The sequence below is a fragment of the Nyctibius grandis genome, chromosome 8 (genome assembly GCF_013368605.1).
Source record: "Nyctibius grandis isolate bNycGra1 chromosome 8, bNycGra1.pri, whole genome shotgun sequence".
NCBI classification, from domain to species: domain Eukaryota; kingdom Metazoa; phylum Chordata; class Aves; order Nyctibiiformes; family Nyctibiidae; genus Nyctibius; species Nyctibius grandis.
Window position 1 is genome coordinate 24,214,260 of NC_090665.1, and position 24,672 is coordinate 24,238,931.

A 24,672-nucleotide genomic window follows, 5' to 3' on the forward strand; every position below is an offset into this window, starting at 1 on the left:
ATTTTGAAATAAGAATGAGATTTTGATGTGAGTTCTGTGTCTGCAGGCTATTAAATAGAAAATCAAATAGCATCATACATTATTCTTAATTAATGGTTTTGGCAAAGTTGACAAGATGAGGTAGAAGTGAGTAATGCTCTGCTTGTGAACAAATGTTGAGTCTTTGAGGTAATTACAGAAAACAGCACTGCGTTTTGACATGGATTAGCCTGTTCTGTTTTGTTGTGAAACAGATCTATGTACTTACCTAATTTTTGAAGCATATTTTAAATGGGAGTTACTTTTTACTTGTTAATGTTTTCCAGTTTTTCACTTTTTCATTCTGAATTTCCCCTCACAATGTGTTTACTGCTCGTTCAAGCAGCGAGGTTTTGAATCCTTTCATTTTCTACTGTGTGGGATGCTGTTGCCTATACTGTTGAGGTATTTTCAAGATTACAGAAACAAAGGCAATAATCCTCCATGCTTTCATCTTTCTGTTTCCCTGCAGGAACATCTGAAATGTCAGTAGCTTCATAAAGAGTTTGAAAGACAAGAGAAGCAAGCACTGGGCTCCATGGACTCTTCACACAGGTTTTTTGTTTGTTTGTTTTTTAAATTTATTAAATGTTTAATTTCATTTAAAAATTTATTTGAAGAGGGTGGGATGATAAATAGTCATCATAGTAATAAGTGCCCTTTGGATAGAAGGCAGCCAAAATCTCAATTTTTGCTGCTTTTAAGACAGCAGCTGGCTGAGTTTCTAGGAAAATGAGATCTGATCTTGGAGCAGCCCATTTCATCACTGTTAGAATGACAGATATGCCAGAGAATATAGTGTATTAGATTCGAGATTTTGATGCTAGAAGTCATTTTTTTTTCTTTGATATATTTAAAGCTAGACACAATGTGTGCAGTTCTTGGAGCCTAAGGAAGGTAGATGTCCCGATCATACTGAAGCCAAAATGTTACTGTCTTTAGACTTCACAAAAACCTGAAGTTCAACTTAAATTTATTTTTAGCTGAGTGACTACTGCTTACACTTTGCTCATCTCCTAGAAATTCACTATTTTTTTTGCCAATGATGGTGAGATACTGATTTTGTCTATTAACCAGCCAGCTCTACCAGCCTTCCTGAATGCACATGCTAGATAAAAAAAAAAAAAAAAGGTTTTTCAGTGTTTTAATCCCTTTGGAAAATGATATTGTACTCCCATCTTGGTTTCTGATGTCAGGAAACTTGAAAACAATTTGAAGTATTGAAATTTATGAAAAATATATACATTCAAACTGACTAACTAGAAAAATCTACCATTTAATCAAGCAACAATATCTATACATTTTTTTAGGACTTGTACCATGATACCGTTATAATGATCATTATAAAGTAATGAAAATAATTTTGCTGATATTTTATAATACTAAATTCATATTTGTGGTTAGTTCATTATTTCATATCTCTGGTATCACAAAGTGTTTGATTATATACCTTCAGAAAAAAAACCTGCAGAGGACAAAATTAATTAAAAACCTGAATGAACACTGATTATGCTGCTTAGTTTTAAGTGTCCCCTTAGTTTTAAGAAACAGCAATTCCAGGCTGTTATAGTCTAAGAGATCTCTGTAAGTGCATTACTCTCCAGTACTGAAATGTATAGATTTTTTTCTTCTAGAGATTACTTTTTAACTAAACAACATTCAACATAAGAACACAGATATTGATCAGTCTTGAGTAGCAAATACTGATACCTATGAAAAGCATTCTCTACATCAATACTGGAGAGACAAAATTTGGTCGTCTTCACTTCTTTTCTGATAAGTACCTTGAAGGCAGATGTGCTCTGCTAGGGGCAGTCACAGTGATTAGGCTAATATAATGGCAAATAATTTTTTTGCTAGTCAGTCTTGCAAACTTGTGTTGTGATCTCTGAAAGCAGTACAGGCCTAGTGAAACAGTGGGAAATTTGCTTGTGAATGAACTGATGCTAAACTTGTCCTGATCTGAAGGTCTGGCTTTTCATGCACCTCCCACTTGCTCCTCTTGCCTGCTGCTGATTTGCATGCACTTTCCAAGGTTTGCTTTGCTCCAGGTTAGTGCCTCAAGCAGCTCCCTGGAGTGGAGTATTTTCTCTGGGAGTTCTAGAGGCAGAATTATATCCTGGCTTTCATCTGTCCTTTCAGATATGTCCTCTTTTCCTGTGTCTGTAAAATATTTCACAATACATGTGCTACTACTTGAAATATTTTTCCACATCTTCACCTTTCATGGAATGAAATTGCTGGTATTAAAAAACTGGATGGAGGAGGCTGAGTGAAAAGTGTTACATTGAAATCTCACGCTTTCAGAACTGAAAACATCATAACAAAACACCACTCCTCTGGAAAACTTAACATCTGTCTCTTCCTTATGTATAACATCAATAATTGTTGTCATTCTTGCCTGCAAGTGTACTATCAAACTATGTGACCACATAATGGATAATCTATTGATAAACTATTTGATTTGTGGTCAAATTATTTCTGTTGTACCTCTGCAATGTCATTTACTCACTATCTTATGTGTGTTAGATATATCATAGTTAATATCATCATTGTTGCTCCTGCTGCTTCGGAGTGGATCTGCATTGAAAATAAGAATGAAACTCCTTTAAAACTATTTAATTCAAAGCCCAGAAAATTTTTTATACTCCTCTGGGCATGGTGCAGTTGCCTGAACAGAAGCATCTAGTGCCATTTTAGAAGTACTAGGCTGTATTACCTGTCTTGAAAAGGTTATGATCTTCTAGAGATCATGTCATGTCCATCAGCTGTGTGCAGACATTTTTAATAACCTAAAGCAACACTCGGTGCTTATGTTTGGGCAGCTGAATTCACTCCTTCAGTATCAGATTTTATCTGACCAAAGCAGCGTGCCTGCTTAAGCTATCTTCTGACTCATCCCTAAGTGACTGAAAACATCTCTGTGTTGCCCAGTTGAGTACCTTAGTAGCCTGGAAACTTCATGACAGAACAGAATGCATTGGGATGACAATAGTTCGGGCATGAAATTACTATAGATACAACTATATATACACTATATACATGCTGTATCCAAGCCAATAACCAATGACTTTCACCCATGCAATATGGTTTTAATTTCTTTGTGTAGCTCTTTTCCCTATACAGTACAGAAACCTACTTTCAGAATTGATGCATGAACTAACAGAATTGACAACGTGCTGGTTTAAGTCAGAGGGACTTTGTGCCCTACACCCTGCTGACATTTCAGAGTTTCATCCCTTGAACTAAGTTTATACTAGGGAGTCTTAAAATCTCAGTGTGCTTGGTTTTGCTCTTGTACTATCTGTCTGCCACTAGGTGCGTACATGTCGACTTCAGAGCGGTTTTCTTGGATTCATTAAAGCCTTGTTTTCTGCAAGATAAGAGCAACACTATTGATGGTTTTCCATTACTCTCTTTTGATGGGGGAACTTCTTTTTGAGATTAAAGTACTTTCTCGTTTGATTGTTGCTTTTTTTTTCTTTTTGAAATTAATGTGATGGAATTATTTTTGAAATATTTTAAGAATGTTATATGAAGTTTGTTTTCATTAATTTCAGTATTTAAGAGATGTTTTTTGCTAGAGCAAAGTAATTTTTTACTGTCTTTTTTTTTGTGATAGGTTTCTGTTCCTTTAGCCTAAATACATTTTCTTTAAACAGAAACAATCAATTTTGTACACTACATCTAATGCTCAATCTAAGGTTATCTTGTCCTTGGTAAAGATAGTATAGATCTTAGAGTGACTCATCTCTGTAGGGCATTCCAATGTCATGTAATTGAAGATCTTTTGATTAACCTATTGATTTGAGAGGACAAAGGGTAAACTATTTTTCTTTTATTGTCTTTTTCCATGAGCTTACTTTCTCTTCACGAGTAAAAGAAGAAATAGAATTTTCCAGTGTAATTTTTTCAGTACCTATTAACAGTTGAATGTTTTTTTGCTCATTAGCAACAGCAGCTTATTTTAAAAAAAAATCTTTAGGTAATAAGATAAGAGGGGATCTTATCAATACTTACAAATACCTTAAGGGCAGGTGTCAAGAGGGTGGGGCCAGACTCTTCTCAGTGGTGCCCAGTGACAGGACAAGGCGCAATGGGCACAAACTGAAACATGGGAAGTTCCATCTGTATATGAGGAAAAACTTCTTTACTTTGAGGGTGACAGAGACCTGGAACAGGCTGCCCAGGGAGGTGGTGGAGTCTCCTTCTCTGGAGATATTCATAACCCACCTAGACACGACCCTGTGCAACCCGCTCTAGGTGAACCTGCTTTAGTAGGGGGTTGGACTAGATGATCTCCAGAGGTTCCTTCCAACCCCAACTATTCTGTGATAATGAATTAGTAAATCCTCAAAAAAAACCCAGCTAATGAATTAACTAGAAATGTTTTTCATAAATACTGAGAATATGGAAGTATTATGCTATATCATATATATTTAATGATCTGTTGCCAAAATATATATATATTCCCTCCTCAGATCCAAGTGTTACAGGCTTAGGTTTTTTTTTAATGTGTTAATGGAAAGCCTCTGAAGAAAAGAAGCATTGTCTTATTTTTATTTGAAGAGATGTGTATATATATATATATATATATATATATATTTTTTAGCTTTTAGAAACTGAAATTTTTGTTACACCATTTCAGTATCCAAAATGCAAATGCCAACACTTTTCATTTTAATTTGTTACAAGTAAAAAGTTTGTTTTTCAGCATCTAAATTTTAAAATGCTGTCTAAAATATTTTTCACTCCTTGCTTTAAAATCTTTACTCAGGTCCACTGTCTGTGTCATGCTCTGATTAAAAAAATCTTATATTTTTCATGGGGAATATTTTCATGTGAAATATTCCAGTCAGCACTGTGCCATTCTTCTTTCTCTAAAAATGTCTGTGAAAAATATGTTGTGATGACTCACGTTCTGCAACTGTGCAAGGTGGGGATTTAGCTGGTTTGCAGTTTTCCGTAGGTGGAGTTGCCCTGTTTTAAAAATGAGTTTGCCAGCTGTTATTAGCATCTGCAGTACTCCTAGGTCATGTTGTTTGTCTATAAACAGGAAGTAGTTTGTTACTTATAAAGAAGCTCCTAAATTCCTTTGCTTAAAGGATCATACAAGGGTATATGTATTAATAGGTTTTCATCTTGATTTACTGTATAGCTGTGTTGACTAGGAAGAGACTTGTAAATAAATTTGTGTTTATAACCAAGGAGGAATAGACTGCCATGCTCGCTGTTGAAATGCTTGGACAGGAACTTTATTTAATTAAAATATGACATTGTTATAAAGAAGTAGCTGGATTCACAGTATGTTTGTTCATGGGCACCCAACTGGAAGGTAACTGCAGTGAAATTGGCTTTTTTTCAGTTTGGAGGCTGGTTATAACTGATGCTTCACTGAAGATCCTCGGATCTGCTGAAGCAGAAGTCAGGGAGACTTACATGGGTAGATATGACAGGTGGTCTAGCTGCAAGCCTCCATGATTTCCATGGAAGATACCTCAGCAGGTAGCATTACTGAAAACCGAGCAAGTACTTAAAAGATTAGAAAAAACTCTTAGTTCAAAATCTTGGTTCAGACCGCTACAGGGTCTGCTGTATTAAAATTCAGTTTGTAGGATCCAGATTCAATCTGTGTAGATTTATGATGATAGCTCTCTTTTAAACACCATCTTCACAGTCTCTGGAAATTGTAACTCCGCTGTAAAGTAGATAAATTGCATTAATTTAACAGTTACGTGAGTCTTTGAGCTAAGCAACATTTTATTGTTAATTGCTTGATCTAAAAATTGTTTCCAGGTTATTTTTCCCACACAGAAATTATAATTCAGAATACGTCCCATACAGAATACAATTATAGTAGAGTATATATCCAGAATGATTAGGAAAAAAAGAAGAATTAATATTTCTCAAAGTTTACATTCATAAAATTTTGCCTGATTATCAACACGTAACAGAGCAGTTCAACTATCTGTAACCATGTAGAACCATGGCATAAATGAATACAGCAAACAAAGCAATTAAACAGAAATAAAATGAAAAAGGTTGTTTGTTTTCGGTTGGTTTTTGTTTGGTTTTTTTTTTTAAAGTAGACGAGAAGCATAAAATAGTTTGTCTAAGGGAGAGGGTAGCAGGTGTAGGAGTGGGCAGCAGTCATTTGTCAACGTAATACCATAATGGTAGCATCAAGAAGAAAATTATGCTAATAAAAAAGTCATGCCTCATGGTACCATTATTACTTGCCTGTGTTACATGAATGATAATGAGAATTACATCACTTCTTGAGTTTCTAAATTGCTTTACAACCTGATTGTTTATACATTACATTCTCTCCACAGCTGGCAGGTTTTCAGCACTTTTCAAAGAGTTTAGATTGTAGCATTGTACATTCTTTGCCTTAATTATACAGGCAGATATTGTTTCATGTTTCCATAAAACTCATGAACCTTTTCCCTGAAGCTTGTCCCCATTTGTTCAGCTACAGGAACTAGGAATTTCTGGTACAGAAAGGCCAGAACACCCTTCTACTTACATGGAAAACTGCCTTTCCCTATTGTACTGTTTCTGTGCTTTGGTTTTCATCATATGTTAGCCCAGCACTGGACCTAGGCTCCACCTTCTTATTGATATGTATATTTTTTGTCTTGGTAGAATTTGTAAACTTTGTTTTTTTAGAAAAAGCATGTTCTGCTGCAGTTTAACTTTGAAACTGCCCATCTTAACACTACTTTAATTTCCTCTACCAAATATCTATTTTCTTTTATTTGGATCACAGCGGAAGTAGTGATAAGAGATGTTTCAGAAACATCAATTTCACAGCCTTGTAATTCCAGAGAAGCACATAAATGATTTTATTTAATCTAGACCCTAATATGTAAGTCCCACTCAGCAGTTTCTCTGAATTGTATCACACAAGATCCAAAATGCTTTTGAAGATGAGTTGAACAGCAATAACATTTTGAAAACTGACAGATCCTGAAGTGATAATCTATTTGTGTTAATATTGGTAGTCATAAACCTTCAAATTTGTTCTATGACCAAATAATTCCAATTAGTCTATTTTACTAAAATTCTGTTGATTTTCTTTAAAAATATTTCTCATTTTAATTATAATCCCTTCCCTAACACTTACAATATATACATAACTGGCATAATTTCAGTGAGGCAATTCTAATGATTCATTGTAAATTTAGAGTAGCTGGTGTTCCTTTCTGTCCTATCATACGGCATTCCTGGTAATTCCAGAATGAGAGTTTTGAGGCGATAGACTTTTTCTTCTCAGAAACTGATATCAGTAATTCTTTTTTTTTTCCCCTCCAAGCTTTTTCTGACATGGTAAGTGTAGTGCTTATTGTTCTTCTCTCATCCAAGCTGATTCTGGGATGGTAACTATCACTTTGAGTTGTTCCATTTTCATAGTTCCACATGAGTATGAAATACTGTTTTTTGTTGTTTGTACTGACTCTGAAAAGTAACATAATTTCTGATTGAATTAATGTCAGTTTTCTGGATTGCTGGGGCTGTGTCTTGGAGATCCTGGATTTTCCTCTTCTGTTGCTTCAGAATTTGGCCACCTGTCCCTTTCCTCTTTGGAATTATGTATCTGGCAGTCTTTCCTCATCCATCAATCTGATGACATTGAAAAAAAAAAAACCTAGTCTCTTTCATTAGAAAGTGGGCATCAAGTCAGGAGTAGCTGCTGTATGGCTGGAATGAGAAGTCTTGGGTTCTTCAAAGCTACACAGCTAAAACAGCATTTTATATGACAGATAGCTTCACTCAGTAAACGGGATTAAATATAAACTACTTCAGCTACTGAAAATAATAAATTATAATGGAAGACCTGTCAAGAACATTTACTGGTTTTGCTCAGCTTCTGGAGAAGCTCACTATGGAAAGTGCAGAAGGCCCAGACTATTTGACAAGAAAGAAAGGGGTGCTGTAAAGAAGAGAAGTTTTCCAGACTGCTGGGAAATGAAGCTACTTGGATAAGTTATATTTACCTTCCTAAAATCTATAAGATAAAAATAGTGAAAAATTATTAATGACCTATCATCTCTTAGTAATTTTTTGCATCATACAAGGAAGATTAAAGTTAGGTTCTAGTGCTTCCTTTCCCTTTGTGTCATTTATGAATTAAATGATCTGTAATTTAAAAGGCATGGAAAGCTCTCTCTTGGTGACTGCATCTGTTTGCAGATCCTGACAAAACATATATTTTAATTAAAAACCTTTCACACAGCATCTAATCAATTGAATAGTTCCAATTGAATAGTTCATCCTAAACGCATTTAGTGTATGTAAAACCCATCTCAAAACGCATAATGCATTTACTAAACCAAAAGTAATAAAAAGGTCTTGATATAGCTGAGAAATGATACAAAAGAATAAAGAGGTGACAAGGTAGATTCTTCCCCTGTGTGAATTGGCACAGGTCCATTTGTAATCAAAGTTTGGGTTGTAGGTGTCTCATTATCTGAGCTTGTGGAAAGTCATGAACTTGAAACACAGCTGATTTGGTGATATATGCAAGAAAATACCTACCTATGATGGATGGATATACTCAGTTGCAATGAAAAAAGCATCTCAATTTTGAATCTACTTTTGCTTAAGTTTTTCAAAGCGTAACATATTCTTGCTAGAACATGCTGCAGATCATGTGGTAACATCTTTGTATGGTTTCTGTCCTGATGCACAAATTCAGAAAGGGACATTCTGAGTAACTAGAGTAACTTTGGAACTTTAGAAAAAATGAAGGCTTGTCCATGCAGAAACTGTGCAGAGCCAACTGTGAATTTAGCATTCACTGCATGCACCTCACTAGTCCCTAGCAAATATTTTTAGTTTTTACCAGGAGTGCATTCTTGGGCTGCAGCTGTCTACATGAGTGAAATTAGTCAGTGTATTATTAATTCATAGCCTGGATTGTCATGTGCTACCTTGCTATGGACAAGTCCTGAGGTTTTTTTTTTTTAACTCTCTTCAGTTTCCTGGAGTTTAAGAAGAGAAGTCAAACTGCTGAACTTTATTGCTAAACACTTTGCAATAAACAGTGTTCTTTACCAACCTGATTTATTAATTTTTATTGTTCACAGTTAACCTCCTTGCAATAAAACACAAACATAGGAGATTTCTTCTGAGTCACCCTCATGTTAACTGTAGCTCAAAACTGCATTCAGAAAAAGTTCCAAGTTTCACCATAGTGTTGAAACAACTCATCTGTCATTACAGTGCATGTGAAGAAGAGTTTTGGAAACACACAACTGTTCAGTTTCATTTAAATTATGAGTAGCAAATTTATGTCATTACAGCTTTATAAATCCATAATATCCTGTTAATTATGCTTTATGGGTCTCTTAGGTATTTCATAATCCTTGCTGTAGCACAATATATTTTTCTTTATTACAATATGTTGCTTAGTAATGCACAAATATCTCTTAAAATGCAGCTGCTTGTGTTTTTTTAATAGTTGTCTGTCTGTCTTAAAGGATGGCATCAGTAATATGCCTGTCTGTGCCGGGAATAAGGATGACAGTTTCGTATCATGCTTGTCAAAGTTGCCATCATTAAAAGCTCTCTTTGTGTGTCTTTTCAGACACTGGAATTCATGAATCAAAAAAGCCAAAAAAAAAAAAAAAAAAAAAGAGGAGGGGAGAGGCAGAAGCCGAGCAGAGAGCAATATACATTAGTCTTTAATGATCTGCACCTGGATTCAATCACCCTTTCGGGCCAAGCACTGGGCAGTCTAGAATGCAGTTTCACAGCTGGAGCAAAATGCTGTGTGTCAGCAAGCCACAACCACTAGGGATGTGAGAAAGAACTGTTTTGGGTTTAGGGTTGAAATGCTCAGTTCATAGAAAGATTTCTATTCAAAAAAGGCTGATTTCATCAACCAGTTCTATTAAAAAATGCAACTGCAAATTAAACCATTATATGATTTTTTTTTTCTTTTTAAGGGGCCCCCATGAACAAGTGAAATCACAAGCAGTATCATCCACATACAAGCTACTTACAGGAGTGACAGGTGGTTTTGTTTTCCCATACAAATTAATCCTTTTTCCTCCCCAAGGATCTTTGTGCAGGCTGAGCTCTTCTCCTCTGAATGTCCTATCTTATTGTAATTAGCACCTGAATTAATATGTTGTAAGAGAAATATTGTGCTGTTTTGAAGCACATTCACAATTTCTCTCCTGTCTTGCTCTCAGAGATGGATTACCAACTGTTAAAGGGTGAGTACCAGAAACTCAGCTTTTGATGATGGGTTTGGAGAATAACTTATGTTTTAAGAATAATGTTCCTCTTTGTTCACCTGCTGTTAAATCACATTTGATACCTCAAAAAGAGGTGTTGAAAAATTACTCTGCCCAGCTATTTCTATGAATAATATGCTTAGATTCTGACTGAGATAACTTTATTTTCAGACTGATGCTAGAAATCTGTATAGTAGTTTGTTGCATAAAATAAAGCTTGATTCTGCTAATAGAGTTCTGACACAAACATGCTTGGCTGACTGCTGTCACCTAACCATGATTTAATTCAGTGTGAAAACAGAATTGCTGCCACTACGGGTGTTTCCACAGTAGCGTTCGTGTTCAGTGTGACACTGGTTTAAAGCTCTCAGCTTTTTAAGCAAAGTTTGTAGCAAAAGGCAAAAGAATGTAATAAATGATGGCAGGGTGTGGGAGGAAGGTTGCTGAGTAAGATTTGGGATTAGGACAGAGAACATAAAAGGAAAAGTCTTTAATAGCTTTGCTGTTTCCTGGAATAGGGGTGACAGCTAGAGAGGGTCACCATTCCTTACACATCCTGATCTGTTCCCACGTAGTTACAGGTGTACAAACTGTTCAGGTCTGAGTAGTTTATGAGAAAAAACATTTACAAGTTTAGTTGTAGATTGTAAGAGAGGATGAGAGAGAATGGTTATAGACAATGTCATGAGTGATTAGTAACACAAAATTATAAACTGCCTGGCTAGTGAGAAGCTGCTTTTGACCTTGACAAAAGAGGAAATGTTTTTTTTGTGTATCTGATCAGCTGGCTCAAGTAAAGAGGATCTTTCGGTGCCTCAATCTCTACAACAGTAAGAGGAAGAACTTTAAATAAAAGGCATCAAATCTTCTGTGCAGAAATATTCATAGTTTGGAAAGAATCTGTAACTGTGACTCTATTGAGACCTCGGGTATGTGATAAGATGTGTAAAGGTTTGGAGCGTTAGCTTTACATTTGTGTAATACTTCCTTTAGTCACAGGCAGATTTCAGTCACACTTTATTTCTTATTGACCCCAAATTGTTGTGCACAGTTTTATTTTTGTCTTGTTACAGAAGCACAACCTTTTTTTTTTTTTTGCTCCCCCTTTTGTAGCCTTTACTGAGTTTCTTGCTTCCACCTGAAGTTTTTTTTCCAGGCTATTTGACACCACCATTAACAGCCTCAGATCCAAGTTTTCTGGCTCCTGTATAGTGTCATGAAGCATCACAGTGCTTCATCAGCAAATACCCCTTTGCAATCTGTTTGTAAAAACACTCTTAGAACTCAGGCCCATGTTGCCCAGGGAATGCAGAAAACCGTTCTGCAAGTGTGGGGTTTTTTCTGCTTTCTACTCTTTGCAAACAGTAAAACCATATCAATTTTCTAGTCATGGATGAGAGAGGAAGTTGGTGACAGAGGAAATATTCCGTAATAAAAAAATAAGACTCTGCTTTTGAAATGGTCTCCAAATTTGCAGAGGTGAGGATTTTTTCCTATATATGGTAAACAGTGGGATTACTTTTTAAATATTCTTTGAATAAAATGGTATGAAAAGTTTGCATAAGCACATTTTTCCTTCACAATTTTTGTATTTAGTTGGTGAAAATTTAAGTAATTAGATGAAAATAATTAGATTAAAGCTCAGGGGTTTTTTTCCTCTATTTTTGCTTGCAAAATTGAGGGAGCTGAGTTTGTTTATCCCAAAGAAGATAATAGCAAGAGGAAATCTTCAATTTCACACATATTTCTGCAACAGTTATCTGTGTTTGACAGTAACCTGTGCTCTTGTGTTCATAGCAGGTAGGACAGGAAATAATAGACTTAACTGGATCAGGCAAAAAAATCTAGGTTAAAATTGTGAAAAACTTTCTAATGGGAATGATATTGAAACACTGGAATAGATAGCATGGAAGAGTAGCAGAGATTTCAGTTCTGCAGCTTTTAAAGACATATTAGATTGCTAGTTAGAATGAAATGTCTGAATTGTGTAGGTGGGAGAAATGGTTCCTCTATGATTCTCTGCACGTGAGTATGTTCTGAAAGTGCAGCCATTTCAAAACAAATTAAAATCTATTTAAGGCTTTTGGATATGTAACAACGTATCTTTAAAGAAAGTTTTAAAATTTCTTTCCTGATAAAATAGTTTTGAGGCAGCCTTATCTTACAATCAGGAAGTTCAGAAAAAGAAAAACCTGGAGGATTTGTGTTGGAGGGCAGTCAGTGAATATTTGTGAATGTGTATGTAATGTGTAATCTGTCATAAGATGATGATGTTTTTAAGGGTTTGTTAGAGGTGGCAGAGGTTCATGTAAGCATTGCTATCCTTATAAAAAATGAAACAATTACTTGGAACTTAGAAGATGTCATTTTCCCATACTATAGTTTTTATCAAAATGTGTGCTCTCCTGTAGTATGACAAATTACTTTAAAATCCTATTTGGGCTGAAATGTTATTTTAAACCAATTATATACACTGATTTGAATGTGTGTCAGGTGCCATATTTAATTTCTACCACATGAAAATTATATGTGATCATGAATAATTAAAATAACCAGTAGAAAAGAATTGGCTTTGAAGGTTAAAAAAGCATATTGTCTACAAAAAAGCTTTTTGTGCACCACATTGAAATTATGTTCTGATGTAAGGAAAACATAAAATGAAATCGACTTCTTTTCCCTTTAAAATTCAGAATAGAAAATATGCAAAGTACATTTAGATCATGTTTAGACAAATTCACTTTGTAGTTCAGTGCAAGCTACAGGCCAAATTGGTAGAACTACATCACGTTAATTGCTATGAAATGAAAGCTTGTACCTGTTCTCAAAGCCTTTACATTTACCCCATTTCAATTTGCGCAAATCATGTTAAATTTAAAAAGATGTTATTGTAATTGTGAACAATATTTTAATTTTTAACTGTTTTTTTTTTCCTTAGAAAACAATTATATCTCTGGGGTTAAGTAACTCTCAAAAATCTTCCAATTAATATTGTTTTTTAAGTGATTTTCCTCCTCTTCCATTGTCATAGTAAATGGAAACTACTGTTAATAGTTTGAGGAACAAATTCTATTCTCTTCTGCCCTACATGAATGTTTTCTTTATCTGTTTGACTTTTGTAAAACAAAAGTCATTATGGACCTATTTATGCAGGTGTTAATGGCTGTGAATCAGTGTTAATGCAGCTAATGGATCTAGCAAAACCATGAGAAATATATCCACTAAATTTGCATTGTTTCTTCCTCAGCTGTAGGGTTTTTTACTATGTACAAACAGATTTGCTAAAAATGTGGTGGTTTATTTTTTTTTAAAAAAAAACCTCCCTAAAAGCTCTTGGAAGAGAAAAAAATCAATTATGTTAAAGCAGAAAAAGCCTAAGACTTTGGAATGACAGTTGCTGTCTTGCTCTTCATCTCAGACCCTCCTCTACCTTGTCCAAGGTTCTTTGCCTGTTCCTCTTACTGTGCCCATTATGTTTTTTCTCAGGGAGATGAATCTTTCTCAAATATATCAATCTTTCTTTTGTTTACTTTTTTTTTTACTCTATTCATACCAAATGCAACTTTTTAAAGGTTTCTTTCAAAGTTCTGGAAATGAGTCTGCCTGTTAATGACATATAATGAAAGTATTCACAGTATTGCAAATGGTGGGTGTTCACCTTATGGTGAATTACAATAGATTATCAAAAGATATTAATTATGGGAACAAAGAACTCTTCTGATGCCCGAAAAACCCTAGCTTATTCTTGTTTGATTAATGGCTTGGCAAAAGAGTACTGTCTCACAAGAGAGGTGCTTCTTATCCTCTATTTGGCTATTTCTTTGGCTTTTTTTGAGAAATAAATGCATCCTTTTCTTCTAAGTTATCTTGCATAGTATCCAAACATACTCACTTGAGAAGGAATATATGCCATTCAGATGGTTATACAATATACCTTATATTATGGTCAAATCATTGTTGCATCTCTGGTACTAGTATATTATAGTTAATGTTGAGTAATCTGACGGATAGAACACTGACATTAATGGACAGCTATATTCTTAAACAAATCTTGATCTGTAATAAAATGAGAATGTTTTTTTCTAAATAGTAGATACTTTGTCTGGGTTTTTGGCATGTCTTGCTTGAGCCAAACTTGTTTAAATTACAGATACAGCTGATGTAAATCAAGATCTTGACAATCAGTAGAACTAAACAAATTTATAGCAGCTGAGACTTTGCTCTTCTGCTATGCACTACACCATATACAACTCTTTTTGTTTAATGTGTTCACAAGAGCTGAAAAATTCATTCTTATAAATTACTGTAGTAGTCCACAGCACAGGTATTTTTAATCAGCAGTTATGAAGGAGAGACTCCTGATTTTAGATTTCATTACCTCTATTTTCATCTGTCCAAGAGACTTGAGGATACCCGTCACTGAAACTACCTCAGCAAAGGGAACTTTTATCTTATTAGCTTTCTACCTGTACAATGTGTCTTTTATATTTGACTCTGGTAGCTTCTTAAAAATGATGTAAGGCGTTCCTTTCTTCCTATCCTGAACAGCCATATAACAGTGCTGTCGTAAGTAATTTTTCTGCTGATGCAAAAAGTTTCTTTTTATGTTTGCAAAGTCCATGGGAACTTTGCTACTTGGGAGAGTAGCTTATTCTGGTAGGTGGGATGAGGGGAGATTCAGCTTCTGGAAGGAAAAAAAGTCATCCTTGAATTATTGAAAGAGCTATATAATAGGCTGATACAGGTACAGACTCTATAGCCCCCCTGGTTGACTTTGACATACTTTTTTGATTTCAAATGCAGGAGGTTCAAACAGTGATATATTTTGCAGCTCTTCATAGCTCAGAAAGCCTGTGAGCTGAACGGTATATGTTCTGCTTTGGCATTGTGCAGGGGGGTGAATCCAGTCTGAAGTGCACAGTTCAAAATCCTCAGCATGCCTCCAGTCCTTCTCTTGCAGTAGAGAATCTCCTTACTGGTACTTACACAGTACCTACAGAAAGGAAAGGAGACAAGGATTCCCCATGAAACGGATCAGCTTAGCTTTGGAATACATAAATACCGTCTTCCTTATGACTTAACTTTTTTTATAGGAAGTCAGAACAGCAGGAGATTGAACTGTTGAAAACTGCTTCTGATGAATTCTGGAGAAGGATAAAAAGTAAACGGAATAGCACGTTCACTTTGTTGCTTCCCCTTCCATTACATTCTCTTTTATCCAATACTTTCATATTTTCCAAAAGAAGTTCAAAGTAAAACTGAAATCTTTTACATTACCCTTCACAGAAAAGCTATTTGTTTTTAACAAGATTCAATATTTCTTATAATTTATTATTAATTTATTTCAGTGATCATAACTTTTCAAGGTAGCCACAGAGAAATAACATCAAAAGAGGTTGAAAGTACTTAGATCCCATCAGAAGATATGAGTAAATGGCTGTTAGCATTTCTTCCTCTTATCCAGAGAGGAACCACGACTGCCTTTCATCAGGTAATCCAAAATATAATTGGTTCCTCTCAAAAAAGATTTTAATTTATTTTCTTTAAAATGTTATGATTTAGATTCATTTTTATAATAAAAAGGTAGTTTTGAATGCTGCTCAGCTCTATTTTTCTGAGCTCCAAAATATAAAACATTGTCATATATTCTATATTAATATAGCTCTTGATACATAAAATGCTTTAGATTCAGGGGAGAGGTATAAGCACATCATTGAGATCTAAATGGATTTCAAGATGGTTTCCATCTTTCTTTAAAAATTTCTGAAGTGTTTGGCTAGAAAGATTCAGGGTTTGCTCCAAAGCTGACTTGAGAGCTGGTGGGCAGTTTCTTATTGCTAATGTGCTTGAGAGAGAGGGAGCAAGAGAAGAAAAATACTTTAGTCAGCTTCACTTTTTTCAGTCTAAGAAGGGAACCAATTATATAGTTTCAGGTAATGATAAATTTCATACCTATTGCCATCAAAGCTCACAGTGATTGACTCTAGGCTTTTGAAATTGTTTCCAATAGCAATATCAGAATATTTCTATTGTTGGAAAAAATTACATTTGTACTATGTTTTCAATATAAATTAACTCACCTTGGTAACTGAGATGATGCCAGAAGCTCATGATAAGAGAATTCCCAGTGACCATCCAAAAAAAGAGGAACTTCCTTTGATCTTTCTTTTTAAATATGGTTTCCAGCCCTGAAAATAAAAACTGTTGCAATTTTTTTCAGTAGGAAAGGGACAAGGATCTTGTCAATTCTACAGCATAATATGGCGAAGAGCAAGCATTTTATCCTCGCTGCACTTGCTTGTATTTGGAGTTCTTCACAGCGTTGTCAATCTTCTAGTAAATCCTGACTTGAATTGGCCTATTCTGTTTCCTGTGCCTAGAATTCAAAGATTTGATGCTTATTACGAAGCACATAAAACTGTAAAGTATTATGAAATTTTACTGCATCTACAGTAATGTTTGTTTCTTCCCTGAAGTAGTGTGTGGCAGAATAGTGCAGCAAGAATCATACCTGATGCACCAGAGCAGGATCATGGTCTATTTATAAGATTTTTCTTTATGCCTCAAAGAATTTCAAACCTTTTCACTTCGTTGCTCAGCCCTACTTCTACTAGTCCACAATATTTACAACAGATGTTCTTTTATTTATCAATAGAAAGCAGAACACAAGGCCTCTACAAAAAAAGTGTAGATTTTCTTTCCATCCTTCCATGACAATAACTCTTGCTTTACCCAAAGTGACTGAACTGGCATTTAATATTTTGTCTGAGATCTCTCACTTATGGTTTATGATGGAAGGTGAGCAACTAATGTGCTTTGCATAATGTTTTGCCACAAAAGTATCCAGTAATAATAATAATAATGCTTACTTTTCAGCTTCAAAAAGTTTTCTAAAATATAAATACTCTTTTTTAATGCAATGATAATTGGACACAGGAGAAAAGTATGAATTCTATTACATCTTCATTGATTTTTAAGTGTAGTTTGCATTTACAGAGAAGTTCCACTATGTAAAATACTGATTTAAAAAAAAATAATGCTAATTTCTTAATTTACCATTTTTTAATATTAGAACTGTGCACTATAAGAGTTCTTATTTTCCCAAATAACAGAAAGCTGCTGCTTGTAATTGCTATTCTAATTATAGCCTCTAGTCCACAATAAATAACTTCAGAGGTGGTAAGAAGAGTTCCTTGTCTGCGCTGTGAAGATATTGCTAGTCTTTTTTTCAGCAGGTGAGGGATGATCTTAATTCCAAGCTGCCTGCCAGACTGTATCCCACTACATTAGTTGAGGCAGAGGGATATTGATGAGATACACTAAAAAGCCTCTGTAAAAAGGTTCTCGTGTATTTTCTGAGAGAGTGTTGAAGTGAATTAGCAATAATTATATTAATTCAGTAGAGGAATTTTAAAAGCTCATACCAGCTGAAGCTGTAGACCTGAGGTAATAAGGTTTGATATGAGTAATAATTAATATATGCAATAATTTTCAAAGTGCAAGAAGGAGGTTCCTCTTGAGGACACTAAGAACACTATTTTCAGACATGAGATATTGGTTAGTTAAGGCCTGCAATTGCAGGATTAAGGGGCAAAGTTAAATCCAGTAAAACAATTATTGTTTTAACATTAAAGAAAGACCTGTGAAGAAATGAAAGCATGATTCAGTTGATAGTATTCAAGAAATCTGGGATCTGTCTTCTTTGAGTCTTTAAGAAATTATAAGGGAGGTAGGCTGAGGGAGCGGTGGGTGGAGAGGAAGACCTGTATGGGAATTTTCACCCTCTGTCCCTTTAAAGGAAATGAGATATGAACTTCATATGAGAAACTAAATGTCTTTCTCCCAGAAATTGAAGAGACTCACCTTTGCGAAGGCTAAAATTCAGGATTGTGCATCAAGCCCACGCAAGATGTGTGTATGATCTGCTTCAATTAACTTCCATTTAAACAGTAGTTTAATAATGTGCCTGGGGCATCATATTTACAATGAGTTTTCATGTCATTGAATGCCATGCTCCACGGTGGACAACGGTAACTTGTATTTGTTGAGTTATATATAGGAACTCTCATAGAAATACCATAGCAGTTAGGTTGCTTCTTAAGAGCATGAGTTTTAGATATTTCTTGACCTCATGCGCTATTCTTGCTAGCACCTTGGCAAATTTCCATTTAAAAGCCTTTTTACTGATTTTTTGGGAACAAAACAATGGTAACATAGAACAACTATTTAAAGTGATCCATCCAGAAAACACAGATCATTTAAAATGGTGCTGTCTTTCCTCCAGCTCACAACTCAGGCAGCTGTTTATCAGACACTGACTGCTTCTGTTACAGAGTCTTTTAGGGAAGAAAAGCTGCCTTACACTATCTGAAAAAGCATGATGGTAAGATCAGCCAGGATGCTTTGTAATGCCCCTAAAGACCATATCACTATTTTTCATATCTTCCCGTTCAATTTGATTCTTCTTTGTTATTCTACTTTATTATTCAAGGGTCTTAAATGGGCATGAGTTTTATTTAGTTGAAGTAAAAGGTCTATAAATCCAGGTAAGACATGAATATTTAAAAAAAAAATAAGAAAGAATTTCAAGTTATTTTACAGAATTACTTTCATAACACCTAACAAATTTCATATACCCTGCTCTTTTTTTTTCCCATGAGAGAAATCTAAAAAAAATCATATAACCACTATTTAGTTGAATGTGGTCTGGTTTTGCCTCCATTGGACTTCTAATTCTGAATTTTGTCAGATATTAGCTCTGGAATATACATATAATTTTTTTAACTTTTTTTTTCTTGCTTATCAGAATATGGTGCACCAAGCTTTGTATGTTAGTAGTTACATTTCTAAAGTGATGAGTATTTACTGTATGTAGCCATTCTGTGAGATAATTGGAATATGCAATGATGACTTGATTATTAGAATTCTGTATGCTTTGATATATCCTTGACATCTACTTGCCATGTACCGGGTCTCCTCATTTAGACCTGTTACAGTATGACTGTGTGCTAGAATATATGAAGTTTGCAAAGCATATTATCATATAAAAGATCAAGTTATGTAAAATTCAGTAACTTCTAAAGAAAAAATGCTTCTTAGTTTCTGTGGCTAAAGTGGGATAACATTTTATTATTTTTCTTGAGGATAGTCCCTTTTTTTTTTTGAGAGAGAGAGATTTTTAAAGTATTTATGTTACAGATGAGATTTCCAGGTTCAAATCTCTCTATTCCACTTTTGATAATCTAGATACCTAAACATCTGCCCTCCAAGGAAATGCATCTGAAATATACTCAGAAATGTAGCTCACTACAAAAGTCTTTGAAATTTAAAATAAAAAGTCATTATAGTGTAACCTGCTATTTGTTGGGAAATGCATATGGAAGTAGCTTTTTGTAATTGTTCATGAAGATTTAGGCAGATATCCCCTGAGGTACTTGTGGATTTCAGTGCAGTGTGTGATGATATTGTTTATTCAGGTTATATATTAGCATTCTTTGTACTTCACTACTTCTTTAGACATCTGTGACTTTGTATAATTGGTTCTGCAAACTTATTTCACTTGTCTGTAAACTTATTCCACTTGACTAAAGTGTGGAAATGATTCTCTATAATATATTTTCACATCTCACTATGGAACAAAGTAGAAGCTGTACAATGATGGTTTCCTGCAGTTTACAGAAGTTTACCTCTTGCCGTTGTAGGGCATGACAAGTCATATTGAAATTCAGAGTCTAATGCCAGAAGTTTTTAAGTTCACATGCCAATAGTGATGTCCAAAGTTATTTTGCTGATGAACATTCCTCTGTTTCACTGATCTGAAAAATCCAGTGAATTCCTCAGTGGTTTCACCTTTCACTAAGGTTTGAACATACCTAACTTTATCCTTTTACATGTAATAAGAAAATATTATATTAGTCAAGAGAGATTCCTCATCTTTTATAAAGGCTGATGCTACCAAGTTCTTTGTTACCATTCTATCTGTCCTCTGATCCACTTGGAGATACTAGTTATGGAATGATTTTTCTTTTCAAGAAATACGTTTGGGGTTTTTCTTAAGAGTAGTTTGAGCTACTCAAGATTTTCGACCACTGGAAAGGAATCCACAGCTGACAGGCTGTTTAAGGACTACACATCCCACATAGTAACCCACCAGAAAAAAAGTCTGCAAGTTTCCCTACAACCAGAAAGTATCTATTTTACCTTTGAGCCATTGTATTTTGAATAAAACTAAATATGGCACTAACTGTCATGATTATCATGAGGTAATTGGACCCAAGGGATTAGAAGAATTTGGCTACAGGTTGTACCTGTAACAACCCAGAATGTAAATTATAATAATTACTTCACAGTAAAACTCTGTATAGCTGCACCTTATTTCCCAAGTAGCCTGAGGTTAGCAAAATGCTTTTGGATACCTTCAGCAATTTAATTTCCTTCATACCTTAAGGTTACTTCTATTAACATTAGTTTTACGAAGAAGTGAAATGAACAAATGTAAATATACCTGAATTCTGTTCTACAACTTCAGTGCTGTTTTGTAAAGAAAATGTTTATGCCCAGTACTGAGTCATTATTTCTGATTTTTTTTCAAAATAAATTCTGCAGATGTCTTGTGTCTTACACAAGTGTTCAGTGGTTATTATCTGTAAAGTCACATTGCACTGAGATTTTTAAGCAAGCCAAAGAATTTTGATACATTACAGTCAGAAGCCAGAGGGTAGACGTAATCTATGAGGTAGCTTTAAAGACTTGTGTCTTTTACCCTGAGCTTTATACGTCTTGGATATTTTACTGTAGTTAATACTACCATGCTTGTTGTACCTGTGTAGCCTCAACTGCTGACAATGCCACTTTCTGCACTAGAAACTCCTTACATCACTTAGACTGGCAAATGTATAGTAGCCTGACAAGGGGAAGGGAGAAACCTGTAGGGTCATAAAAAATGAAAAGGGTGATTTATAGCTTACATGATGAAGCAAGTAGTTTTAGCTCTGCTTACGTGACCAGCTAGAACAAAAGGACACATCAAAGTTTTGCGTATGTTCTCTTTCACTTCCCTGTATCAGAAGAACTTCCTTTGTAGAAAGTTAAGGAGCAAATGTCCTTAATCTGTTCCTGTTTGGGCATCTGTATTCTACTCATAATTAATGAGAAACTGTGTATTTTCTCTGCATCTTTAGGGCCTAAAAATGGAATAACCTCAAGTCATCATTAAAAAATAATGGATCTGTCTTTTGCCTTTCTGACACTTCTCTCACAGAACTGAAGTTATCCATTGGATAACACTAGTACTATAGCCCAGCCAAATCTCTGTATTTCTACAAATCTCACAATAAAATCTCCCATGGCTCTGTCAACTCCAGTAGTAAGAAACACTAATGTTACAACTTCAGAGTATTTCAATCCCGTAATACTTTATTTTATCACCAGTGATGCAATAATTCCAATCCATGCAACACTACCGGGAGATGGGTATATGCTTCTAAGATCTTTACTCACAGCCTTTACTTGCCACACTGAATTATCCTGGAGTGTTTGTATGCAGATTAGTATATGTGTTAGACAATGAATGTTTCACAGTATCACAGTAATTCTATGAATGAACGTGTTTTCTTGCACATGTGCAATAGTAGAGGGTTCATAAGATCTTTAAAATTAGCTGTCTGATGAACTCATCTCTCACTCCACCTGCATTGGCCTCCTTTCTCTTTCTTTCCTTTGTTTTCCATTAACAAGCACACTTTTAACTGAATGACTACCTCGAGTTCATTTGAACAGGTTGTCTTTTCATGGATTGTATTACTTGATAAACTGTGCCTTAGAACTAATTTGTCCTTTACCCTGTGTATCCCAAGCTTAGTTTCTCTGCAAGTGTATTTTTTTTTTGTGATTCTCAATTGAAATATTTCACTTATAAAGTAATTTGAAAAATTAGATGCCTGGAATAGTGGTAGGTAGCTGTCTGATTCTGAAATATGTCTAACTCCATGCTAAGCATAACAAAACTTTCATACGGGAAAGTTTCTGCATGTTTTCCTTATGCAGCAGACTTTGGAAAGAAAGGAATTCAGTGAAGATTCCTACTTTCATTAGATTTAAGGCTTCAGTGAAGCTAATGATACTACAAGTGTGTGTTGGGGGGGAAGGAACAAAAAACACCCTTTCTTTGTTGTGTTTTCTCTTTCTTCTGATACTTAAGAAATTCTACATCCTGTTAATGTACTTAACATTTTGTTAGAAATGAAATACTTGTCTGACTGCACTTCTTTGTGACTAAAGGAACAACTGAACCTAAAGTTTTTAAGCAGAACTGAGAAGTAAAACTTCTGCTCTGGTATAAGGCCTGCAAATATGCAGGAATTTGAGGTATGTTTACTTTTTTACTTCAGAAAACATAGGATGAATTTGATTTACTCTCTAAAATTTATACATGTGTAAGACTATAACTGAATAGTGTTTGCTAGCACAGTAATGACCTAAGTTGCGCAGTCATTAATTATTTCCATCACAGAAATATATAATGCCATTAGAACGAAAGAAGACTGTCTTTATAACTCCAGGAAATCAAACATCAGCCACCCAAAACTAATAGCCTGTCATTACATTTCTGTTTACCAGAGAACAAACTTTTGCTCTTGCTGATTTGAAAAGGTTCCCCGGAGTAAATTCTTCTATAACATACATATATCATATTCTCCATCAAGTAACCTAATGATGATTTGGGGGTGGCATCATTAGTGTTCCACATAATATTTTGCCTGACAAGGGATGAAAACTGTCTTCTAATTACCAAGGAACTCAATAACGGGGACAAATAAGTACTATTAAATGAGACTCTTTATTGTTTTTTCTTGAAAAAACAAACAAAGAAATCAAAGCACACCTTTCTGGGGTCTGAGTTTACTAAAATCCCACTCCCATATTTCTGCTTAACCATAGTACCCTTGTTAATTTTTTCCTGGTGTCTTTAATGTCTTGAAATCCAGACTATACTCTCCTTTAAGGGTTTGCAGAAATTTAGCATTCTTATTTTCTAAAGTAGATTTTGGATTAAAGCCCTGCTAAAAGCACATTTGGCAAGTTGCATTATCATGATAAATCTTTCTCTTCTATCTATAAACCATGCAGTACTTCAGGCAGTAGAGTCAACAATCACGACATGAATCATTTTCTACAGTGTACCTGACTGAGATGATTTGAGGATGTTACTAACTTGAACATACACACTTCTGTTTCTGCGTGTACCTCAATCCCAACTAATTTTATGAAATAGGAATCATCCTAATACTCTATTAGCCTATAATGACAGCCATTCATAGTTTGTTACCCTCTACTCTGCCAGTTCTGAATCTTCAGTTATAAAATTAATGAAATCGCTGACATTTAAATGTCTTTTCATCCATACTCCAGATAATTACCTGTATATACTTTAATGATTTCCTCACACACTTCATGCAATTAAAGACATAAGCAATTTGTCTTTCTTCTAATACCTTTGGATGAAGCATACATCTTTCAACTATTTGTGTCAAAATTTTACTTTGGCTGCATGTATAATTCAGAAAGGTTCCTAATATGTCTTTGGAATATCTGAGAATAATTTAGTTATTTTAAAAAACAAATTGCTTAAATGTGCCTAAGTTTTCCTTTGAATGGTGATTTTCATTGAAACTGCTCATCTATGTCAACATAGTGGTACACCTCTTCAAGCCTAGAAGGAAAATTTTAGATGCCTGTTGAGAGAAAGTAACTTGATGGATTTTACATACCTCCTTCTAGACTCTAGTATAAAACAGAATCTGTGTAGATATTTTGAGGACTGTAACTTCAGATGTGAGTGACTTTGTTCTGCCAGAAGGCATATATATATATTATTTTTGTCTGGCTCTGTGACCCTTCTTGACTGACAAATGATCTTATCTTTTTATAATTTTCTCCATCAAGTATCATGGGTTTTTTTCATTGTATAGCTTATCCTATTGCTTTTTGTCTTAGTTGTTACTTACCCACATCTTCTGTCATGGATGAGTGACCATGCTGCAGAAATTTTCAGTATAGATAACCACATGGTTAAAATATGCACAAAGTTAGAATGAAGTTTAACTTGTTCTGGTTTTGGTTTTGATGCCTAATATAGCAGCTGCTGTTCTAGACTGTAGGTCAGTACTTGGTAACAGCATTTCTGTAATATCACTATTTGTTTTTTAATTCTTTTAGAGAGATGGCAGATATACTGTGTAAGACCTGTTAAATCAGAGGTTCACTTATTACATAGCATTTCTACTTATAATGGACCAGTGTGACTAGGCAGGAAGCCAAAGAGATCGCGTTCTTTTACTTCCATTACAAGAGCATTCTTTTCCTACAGCTTAAGGCTAATCGTTGGTAATCACAGCTGTTACAGCTTCAA